Source organism: Bos taurus, chromosome 1 (genome assembly GCF_002263795.3).
Source record: "Bos taurus isolate L1 Dominette 01449 registration number 42190680 breed Hereford chromosome 1, ARS-UCD2.0, whole genome shotgun sequence".
NCBI classification, from domain to species: domain Eukaryota; kingdom Metazoa; phylum Chordata; class Mammalia; order Artiodactyla; family Bovidae; genus Bos; species Bos taurus.
Genome location: NC_037328.1, coordinates 146,469,253 through 146,480,288, shown reverse-complemented (window position 1 = coordinate 146,480,288; position 11,036 = coordinate 146,469,253).

Genomic DNA, 11,036 nt, shown 5'->3' with positions numbered 1-11,036 from the left:
ATTTAGGTCATACCTGAATGATCCTGTGGGTTTCCCTACTTTCTTCAATTTAAGTCTGAATTTTGTGATAGGGATTTCATGATGTGAGCCACAGTCACCTCCCGGTCTTGTTTTTGCTGACTGTATAGAGTTTCTCCATCTTTGGCTCAATCTTTGGGAGGTGGTGGACAGGCATTATTCTTCATCCAAAAAATAACAAGTGAAAATGCATCCCAGTAGGAACATTTTAATTTAGACATAAGAGCAGCTCACAATGAATATGGACTTCTACAGTTTTCCATAGGGTTGTTGTTGTTCAGTCATTTGGTTGTGTCTGACCCTTTGTGACCCCATGGACTGCAGCGCAGCACGCTTCCCTGTCCTTCATCATCTAGAGGAGATTGCTGAAGCTCATGTCATTGAGTCAGTGATGCCATCCAACCATCTCATCCTCTGTCATCTCCTTCTCCTGCCCTCAATCTTTCCCAGCATCAGGGGCTTCTCCAATGAGTCAGTTCTTCACATCAGGTGGCCAAAGTATTGGAGCTTCAGCTTCAGCATCAGTCCTTCCAATGAATATTCTAGACTGATTTCCTTTAAGATTGACTGGTTTGATCTCCTTGTAGTCCAAGGGACTCTCAAGAGTCTTCTCCAACACCACAGTTCAAAAGCATCAATTCTTTTGTGCTCAGCCTTCTTTATGGTCCAACTCTCACATCCATACATGAATACTGGAAAAACTATAGCTTTGACTAGATAGATCTTTGTTGGCAAAGTAATGTCTCTGCTTTTAAATATGCTGTCTAGGTTGGTCATAGCTCTTCTTCCAATGAGCAAGCGTCTTTTAATTTTCTGGCTGCAGTCACCATCAGTCCTTGGTGTTCATTGGAAGGACTAATGTTGAAGCTGAAATTCCAATACTTTGGCCACCTGATGCGAAGAACTGACTCATTGGAAAAGACCCTGGTGTTGGGAAAGGTTGAAGGCAGGAGGAGAAGGGGACAACAGAGGATGAGATGGTTGGATGGCATCACCAATCCAATGGACATGAGTTTGAGTAAACTCTGGGAGTTGGTGATGGACAGGGAGGCCTGGCGTGCTGCAGTCCATGGGGTCACAAAGAGTTGGACACAACTGAGTGACTGAAATGAACTGAACTGAAAGATGTCTATAGCAAAAAGACTAATAATGTTATAGTTGGAGTTATAGATATTTTCTACAAAGAAAGAATGTGATACTCCAATTCATATTTTGAGTTAAACCACTGTTTCATTAAGTTGACAAGTAGTTAGTAAGTACCTCAAAGAGTCAGACAGGACTGAGCACCCATGCACACATCATAAACAGAAACAGAGAAGCAATGTAATACAACAATGTTTATGGCATATTTAATGTTCCCAGGCAGTTAGTCACATGATTCCATGTTTCGCTTTTACACCTGCAATACATTGGACATTGATTTTTTTTTTACACTGGGTTTCAAGGCATTTTGTTCCCCATTAGTGAGCCAATCAACCCAGAACCATCATTAAAAAGTCATTCTTTCCTTTACACTGTCCCTATTATTATAAATCAGGTAACTCTCTCTGTGTGTGTGTTTCCTTCTAGATTTTCAATTCTGTTCCCTTAGTTGGGTTTTCTCTCCATGGATCAATTTCCTACTGTGTTAATTGCTTTATAATAAAAATTCTCCATAGATGATGATGTAAATTCTCCAGGTTTGTTCTTCTTGCTTGGACATGCTAAACCCTTTAACGTGTCATATGATTTTACAGCCATCTTGATAATTTCCACAACAACTTCTACAGGGATTAAAAAAAAATTATTGGAGTATTCTACTGGGATTTTAATTAAGATTAAATCTACGGATCAATCTGGGAGAACTGATAGCTTTACAATATTGAAATTTTTCATCCACAAATCTGATATATCCTCTATTTCAGTCTTTAAATGTTTCCCCTTTAATTTTTTTCAATAATATCTTGTATTTTGCAGTCTAACTTGTACTAGATTTATTCCTAGTTATTTGGTCTTTTGTGCATTTTTGGTAAATTATATTTAAAATTCTTTGGTTTTCAACTTCTTTTTATTTTTATAAAGAAATACAGTGGATCACTGACCTATGTCCAGTGATCATCTTAAATTCAAATTTATTTAAAAAATTGTTTGGATTTTTGGCACAATCGTATTGTATACAATACATGATGGTTTTGTATTTCTTACTTTCCACTTCCTATGACTTTCATCTCTTCTTTGTCACCCAATTACACTGGTTCAAGTGTAATTCTTAATAGAAATTGCAGTCGTTTCCTCCTCTGATCTGTCATGTGATAAATTGCACTGGTTGCATTCCTACAGATAAGCCATTCATACTTGCAGAAACTGAAGAAGAACTAAAGAGCCTGTTGATGAAGGTTAAAGAGAGTGAAAAAGCTGGCTTAAAACTCAACATTCAAAAAAACCAAGATCATGGCATGGCGAAAAGAAGGGGGAAAAGTGGAAGCAGTGACAGATTTTATTTTCTTGGGCTCCCAAATCACTGCAGATGGTGACTACAACCATGAAATTAAAATATGCTTGCTCCTTGCAAGAAAAGCTCTGACAAACCTAGACAGCATAATTAAAAAGCAGAGACATAACTTTGTGGTGACTGGAGTGAGCTGGGACTCAGTAAAATCTCTTTGGGTTGTAAATTAGTTCTTTTTTTCACTTTCTTTTCATTTTGCCTAGATGGCACATCTTGAGTTATTGCCTTGCTCTGTCTGGCTGAGTTTCCTTAGTGTATGAGTATTCTAGCTCTATCCCTGTGGCTACTGTAAGGTGAGTGCAGAGAAGAGTGTGAGCGGGCAGTCAGGAAAAGAAAAGGGGAATTTATTAGAGGGAAACAAGAGGGTGACTGGCCCTTAAGGAGGACCAGTGTCCTCCCTTTCTGACGGGGTCTTTTGTGTACCCCACCAATGAAAAATTCTCTGAAGGGATGATTAATTTTTACCCTGTAGTTGAGTCCTGTGCTCACGTAGCTGGAGGTCTGGAATCTGGTGGTCTTGTAGCCTTGAGAAGGTAGGCATCAGCAGGAAAACAGAATGTCATTTGGGCAATTTGGTCAGTCTCAAGGGTCACTGTGATTTTTATTCTTTGTGAGGTCAACATAATGAGCCATTTCTACAATGAGCCCCCATGTAGACTCTGTTATTCAGCCTTTTTGATTTGGGATAAGGGCCAAAGATCAATCTTCTGTAACTGCTTCCTGTGGGACAGGGGCATCACGGGGGTGAGATGAGAAAAGCCTGGAATGTGGGTCAAGGGGATTTGTGTAGGGTCAAAGTTTTTGACAATTTGAGTGAATTAGAAGTAGCTCGTGGATAGTTCGGTTGGTAAAGGCTCATAAGCGGTCCTGAAGAAATTTTGAAAAAAACTAACTAAACATGGGCCAAAAGTTACAATAAAGATAAGTAGAAGAGGACCTAGAAAAGGTAGGACCCAGGGCATCCAATTCCAATTGCTTAACCAGTTCTCCCATGAATTACTGAGGTGTTGACGTATTCTCGAGGCCCTATTTGTCAGATTTCTTGCTGCTTCCTTTACAACCTGCTGGCTCAGCTGGTAAAGAATCCGCCAGCAGTGTGGAGGAACTGTGTTTGATCCCTTGGTTGGAAGGATCCCCTGGAGAAGGGAAAGGTTACCCACTCCAATATTCTGGCCTAGAGAATTCCAAGGACCATATAGTCTATGGGGTCACAAAAAGTCGGGTGTGACTGAGCGACTTTCACTTTCTTCTTTTACAATGCCTAATTTGTTGGTGTAGAAGCAGCAAGCTTCCTCCAAAAATAGACATGGGCCCCCTTTTTCTGCTGTGAGAAGTTCTAATCCTCTTCTGTTTTTGGAGGACCATGACTGCCAGGGTCTAGCTGGTTTTGGGTAGTGATAAGACAAGTAGCTATTTCTTCTAGGCTCTCAGTGAGGTCTTCAGAAAGGCTTTGGCAGTAATTTAAAGAGGTTGTGAGTCCTGCTATCCCTGTTCCAACCCCAGATGTTATTCCTATACTTATTAATAGAGGAGTGAACTGAATTGCTCATTTGGGTCAGTTATGAATTAATGGGATAGGGAGGGTTGTCGGGAGCCACATTAGGCATTACTGACAAAATGGAGGCACGGCCCCAACCCCCTCTCCTCGTCCTGCAGGCACGGTTCCGGGATGAAGGAGTTAGGTCTTGTGACTCTGACTTGTTTTTTCCTTTCTTCGGTTGAGTTGGCTGGAAAGAATGTTAAGGAGCTTATTGTTCTTGAGAGGATCATGAGAAGGCACAAAGCCTTCTGCAGTTGTGCCCAGAGAATAATCCATAAAGTTAACCATTGACATTTGTTCAAGGATTTTTACAAAGAACGTTCCAGGATGAGCATGTAGGCCACAGCTTGAGGCCATGGGAATGATTGTTATCTGAGATCTGTTTGTGAGGGAAATATTTATGGCAAAAGAAGTTTGCTGAATCTAGGATTTAGGAATAATTAAGAATAGTTAGAAGCTAAAAATTTAAGGAATGTTGTAGAGTTAGCATTTTTTCCTGCTGCCGCTGCTAAGTCACTTCAATCGTGTCCAACTCTGTGCAACCCCAGAGACTACAGCCCACCAGGCTCCCCTGTCCCTGGGATTCTCCAGGCAAGAACACTGGAGTGGGTTGCCATTTCCTTCTCCAATTAGCATTTTTTACTACAGCTTATAGAGATTAGGAATTTTAGAGATATTAATAACTAGAAGCCTTTTTAGGAGATGGTGATCTTAAGATACTAGGAGCAAACAGGATTTAGAAAGATAAGAAATAAACAGGAATGTGTGATTACAATGTAATCACAAGTTAAGTATAGGACACATAAGAGGAAGTTAGATAATAGATAGTAAAGCTAATTCTGAAAGAATCACTGAAGCAGGAACTGTGTTTGAAGGGCAACAATGATTTCTGGAGACAATAAATCTGGGCGGGGACTGAAAATGTCAAACCTCTGACCTAATGCTTTTGTCAAAGTATAAAAGAAAACCTGAAGCTTGAAATAAACATGCAGTCCCACACCTTGAGTCAGAGGCTGCATCATTCTCCGCTGACACAGCTCATCCCTTCAGGCTGATTCCCTGGCTGCTGGAGCTGGACTCCAGCAGAGGGTCTGTAAAGAATATGTAGTTTCCAGGTTACACCAAGGGATTGGGCTACTTGTTGAGTGACTTGAGAGATAAAACCTGGCCCATTATCAGATTGGAGAGAAAGTGGGAGGCTAAAGTAAGGGATGATTTATCATATGAGAAACTGTATTACCTCTGAGGCAGTTTCTGATCTCATAGGAAAAGCTTCAATCCACCCTGAAAAGGTGTCTCTGAAAGTGAGCGTGAGTTTTAATTTTCGTGTTGTGTTGCAACCTGGCAGAGCAGAGACCAGGATCTGCCCCCATGATTTGAGGGTGCAGCAAATTGTGCCCTTGTGATTGTCCTAGGAAGCATGCCAAACGGACATTCTTGGGGAGGGATGTGCTCTTTGCTCTGCTTCACTGTCTACCCCTGTGTCTGTCTCCATGGAAACAAAGTAAGACATTCCTAATCAACAGCAGAGCCTGCACTAATCAAACTCCCCAGTATCTCTATTCCCTAATGATCTCATGTGACTTTTGCCAATAAAAGTTCAGGCTGAAAGGAGCCATTTTGTCTTCCTGCCATGGAGAGCAGGAGGGCCCCCTGACTCCCCCTTGCCAAATTATATGTGTCTGTCTTTTCACTACACACTCGCCTCCTTTTCAGGTCTTTATCACCCACTGTGCTTGACGCAGCAGTGTTGGAGGCATGTGAGTGAAGTCAATTGGCTGGTCCTCTCCTGGGATATGTCCTCGAGCTTGATGTGTTGGGAATGAGGGAATAGGCTTTAGGGCTCCCTGCAGTGAGACTGAGGAGCAGATAATACAAGAATGCATGATTTGTTGTAGGATGAAAGAAGGTTAAGATAGGTGATAAGAGGTCTTCAGTTCAGTCGCTCAGTCATGTCCAACTCTTTGTGACCCCATGGACTGCAGCACGCCAGGCTTCTCTATCCATCACCAACTCCCGGAGCTTGCTCAAATTCATGTCCATCAAGTCAGTGGTGCCAAAAGAAGGCTTAAGATAAGAGGTCTTCAGAGATGATAAAGAGGTTTAGTGCCTACATGTAGGGCCTGATGAATGTCCGTAAGAATCTGTGTGGCCTGAGTTTGGGGAAGGACATAGCAGCCCTGTTTTTGTAAACAGTCTCCTTGTGGTTGAGCTCCCTGTTGTAATAAACGTGTGTTTACACGTGTGCTGTAGAGGAGCTGCCATCAATATACCAAGGAAAGTCAGGGTTATTTAAAGGGGTTGAGGAAATGTGGGAGAAATGGAGCATCAGGTCTTCTAATGCCTCTTTGCAAGTATGGATGGGGAGCTCAGAAGAACTAGGGATAACGGTGGCGGGGTTGAGAATAGGACAGCGTTCAAAGGAGAACTCGAGAGCTTCGAGAAAGGTGACATGAATTAGTTGGATGCATGAAGGAGACAGAAGGGTCCTGGATTTGTGAGAAAGTAAGTCCTTAGAGCCATGTGGTGAACGAATGACAGTGGGTGCTCCAAAAATCAGTTTTTCACTTTCCTGAGTGAGGAGCACAGCTGCTGCCAAAGCACGCAGGCAGGCCATCCGTCCTTGAACTGTGGGATCTCACTGCTTTGATAGATAAATTACAGGGGTGAAGCAGGGGCCAAAACTCCTCGGGCAATCTTGTGTCTCTCAGTAGAGTATAAGGGGCAAGAAAGGTCAGAAAGTGCGAGAGCTGGGGCTGAGCGAATGGCTTGCTTAAGGGTCTTAAAGGCTGAATGGATATTTGATTTTAGCTCTAGGGGTTCTGAAAGATCTCCTCGGGTGGCTTGATATAGGGGTTGTGCCAAGAGGGTGAAATTAGGAAGCCAGAGGCATAGATATCCAGCTAACCCCAAGAAGGACAGGATCTCTGCTTTTGATGTAGGGAGTGGTAGGGTAGATATAAGGGACTTTCTATCGGTACTAAGATATCGTTTTGTTGGTGTTAAAAGGACTCCAAGATAGGTGACTCTAGGAAGAGAGAGCTGAACCTTGGTGGGAGATACTTGATAGCTTCGATTGGCTAGAAAATTGAGGAGTTGTATAGTATGTTGTTGCGAGCATGTATGTGAAGGATTACCAAGGAGGAGATCATCCACATATTGGAGGACAGTACTTGGAGTAAGATCAAGAGAGGTTAGGTCTGATGCTAGAGCCTGGCCAAAGAAATGAGGGCTATCACGAAAGCCTTGTTGGAGGACTGTTTACGTCAGCTGTTGGGAACAATGATTGTCTGGATCAGTCCAGGAAAGGTAAAGAGGTCTTGAGAGTCTGGGTATAAAGGGATAGTAAAGAAGGCATCTTTGACGTCCAGAATAGCGAAGTAGGTAGTGGAAGAGGGGATGAGAGAGAGAAGAGAATAGGGATTTGGAACTATTCGGTGTATGGGGCAACAGCTGCATTGATAAGTCTCAGGTCCTGGACCAGGTGATAGGAGCCATTTGGCTTTTTGACAGGTAGGATGGGGTGTTATAGGGAGAGTAAGTTGGGCGCAAGAGGCCCTGACGTAGGAGTTTAGTGACGATAGGCTTTAACCCTTGTTGATGTTTTGGGGAGATGGGGTATTGTGGTTGACTGGGAAATTTAGAGGGGTCTTTGAGACAGATATGAATTGGAGCATGGTGAGAGGCAACAGATGGGTTATTTGTATCCCAAACTATGGGGTTTATGGATGAGGTGGGCAATGGACCAGAGGAAGAGAAGGTGAGGTTGAGGAACAGTAGCCAGGCTAGATCAGAGAGTGGACTTTGGATAGTAATAGAGGTTTTGAATTGTGAGAGAGGGTCTCTCCCAAGAATAGGAGTGGGGCATTTGGGGAGTATGAGAAAAGAATGGGAAAATGGGGTATCTTGAAGTGTGCAAGGTAGAGGCTTGGTTATTCATGGTGTAGATAAACCATGAACCCCCATAACAGAGACTGAGAGACCTTGGTTTTTCCAGAGTAGACAGGCATAGCAGAGTAAGTGACCTCTGTGTCAGTGAGAAAGGAGATCGGCTTACCTGCCACTGTAAGAGTTACTCTGGGCTCCATAGAGGTGATGAGAGTCAGGGTGTGGGGCCCTGGGCACCTTCAGTCCTCAGCGGTGAGGAGGCTGGGCAGAGCTGAGTCAGAGGACTCCTGCTCCAGACCAGGAAGGGCTGTCCGGATCCCTAGAGGAGGATTTGAGCAGTGGACCTTCCAATGTCCCACTATGCCACAGCTGGGACACGGACCTGGCGGGGGCCTTGGCTTCAGGCATGAGTGGGCCCAGTGACCTTCTTTGCCGCATTTGAAGTAGGGCCCAGGGGGCTTCCTTCTTTGTTGGTTGATGGAAATGTGGAGCCATGTAGGGCAGTAGCTCAAAGGTGGTATTTAACCTGATTTCCCTGGGCCTTCTCTAGATTTTCCTGCTCTTCCCAGTTATTGAAAACCTTAAAGGGCTCATTGAAGGTCTCATTGAGGGGTTTGAGGGCCTTCTTCGCCTTCTTTAGTTTCTTTCAGATATCTGGGGACAATTGGAAGATAAAATGTGTGTTAAGGACAGTGGTGCCCTCTGTTGAAGTGGGGTCTAATCTTGTATATTTTCGTAGGGCTTCCATTAACCTGGCTAGAAACTGTGTGTGGTTTTCATTTAGTCCTTGAGTTATTAGCCGAAGCTTATGAGAGTTGTTGGCTTAAGTCCTGCCTTTTGAAGGCCCGTGATGAAGCAAGCAACCATGTGATTATGGGCTGTTCGTCCAGGTCTCCCTGCCTGATAATCCCAGTTGGCATCATCTTGGGGGATGGCCATGTCCCCTATGGGCTTGGTGTCCTCTGTCCTGTGTACCTCATCAGCATGCGCCTGAGAGGCTTGCCATACTCGTTCCTTCTCTTCTGGGAGAAGAGTGGAGCAAAGTGTGATGTAAATATCATGCCAGGTTAAGTCGTAAGACTGGGTACGATACTTGAATTCTTTTAGATAATTCTCAGGATCTGAAGAGAAAGAGTCAAGCTGCTTTTCAATGTGAGATAAATCGGTGAGGGATACTGGGACATGAACCCGAACACTGCCTTCTGCTCCAGCTGCTTCCCCTAAAGGGAGGAGTGGAGCAGGGAGAGGAGCGGGCTCCTGCTGTCAGGTTTCCTGTTTTAAAGTTGTTCAGGATTGGATGTGGGGAGGGGATCTAGGGAGGTCTGTGTAAAACCTTGGGACCCTCAGGGTCGAGGGTAAGGCTGAGGTCTCAGAGCTTGCCTCTGGAACAGGCAGGGGAGGGGGGCTGGGCGCTGAGGCGGTGGCCTGTGGTTGAGAAGGAGGGAGGGAAGAAGGGGCATAATGTGGAGGTTTTGAAACTGGGTCTGGAGCAGCTGCGAGGGGATTGGGAGCGACAGGGGGTGGGCTGTGGTCTAAGGAAGAAGAAGAAATGTCTGAACAGGGATCGGGAGACATCGTATCAGGAGGATGTTGCTCAGAGTTGGCTAAGAGTATCTGAGAAGTAGAGCAGGATTCACAAGGAGAGGGTCAAGAGCGAACAGCGAAGAAAGCCTGCACAGGAGGGATCTCTGACCACTTACCGTTGCAGTGGCAGAAGTTGTAACAGCAGGGAAAGGGGCACAACTTTTGAAAGAATGACACAGCCCAAGGCCACAACATAAACCAATTAGAATCAAATGGGACCAAGAGGCAGACAAGACTAGACCTTGATCCTGATCAGCAAGTGAAAATACACACCCAGAGGTGCCATGACAGTTCCAAAGTGAAGTGAAGTGAAGTCGCTCAGTTGTGTCCGACTCTTTGCGACCCCATGGACTGTAGCCTACCAAGCTCCTCCGTCCCTGGGATTCTCCAGGTAAGAATACTGGAGTGGGTTGCCATTTCCTTCTCCAGGAAATCTTCCCAACCCAGGGATCAAACCCGGGTCTCCCGCATTGCAGGCAGACGCTTTACTATCTGAGCCACCAGGGAAGTTCAAGAGAAGGGAGAGACGAAGGCCAAGTTCGGAAAGCCTGAGAACACAACATCCCCCACACCTGAGTCAGCAAGGGCTTAAGGGACCCTCCACTCACCTGAGCCCAGTTCATTAGCACTGCAGCCGCCATGGGGTCCTGTGAGTAGAACCAGGTCGAGAAACGCGATTGGAGTGGGAGCAGCGGGACCCACGTACCCACTGGGTGCGGTGGGCCCTGGACGATGGTCGAGCTCTGAGCCTTGGTTTCCTCCTGGTCAAAACGGCTCTGGATGCCGCCTCCGGAAGCAAAGGAGGATGGAGAGCCAGCGCGAAGGCCTGGGAAGGACTGCTAAAAGACCGAGGAGTGGGCGGTGGCCCAATCCACGAAATCTCCGCCCCTTCCCCAAAATAGTTGGAATAGTCCTCCCACTCATTAGCATGTGGAATTACCCAGCCTATAAAAACTAACCATGCCATATTTCACGGCCGTCTGCATTCACCCTCAGCGGTGGCCCACACTCTGTCTGTGGAGTGTGCTTCTCTCTGTATCTGAATAAATCCACTTCTTACCTATCACTGTGTCTCTTACTGAATTCTTTCTGTGATGAATCATCAAGAACCTGAGCTTCATTAGGTCCGGAAACCAGGTGCTGTGGGTTTTGGCTGGGTTCGAGTCCCAGCCATGTGGGTTCAAGTCCCTATCTGAGGTAAAAGGTTTCAATGATAGTAATAATCATATCAATAATAGTAATAATAGTCTGCTTTGAAATGGACGTCCCCTATTTCAAAGTCAGATGGGGCACAAGGCTGAGGAGGGCCTGGGGGCCATGGGAATCCTCCCACCTAGCGCTAGGACTTGGAGGCAAGAGAGAGGACCCGAGAGGGTGGGATTTCACTCACTCTTGGAATCGGTGAATGAAATGTGGGCCGGTGTGTGGATGTCAGTCCAGCAAGGCAAGTGGAGAGTCCTGTCCGGAGCTCATCTCAGTTTGGCAGGGTCCCAGGGAGGGGGCCACAGGAGGTGGTCT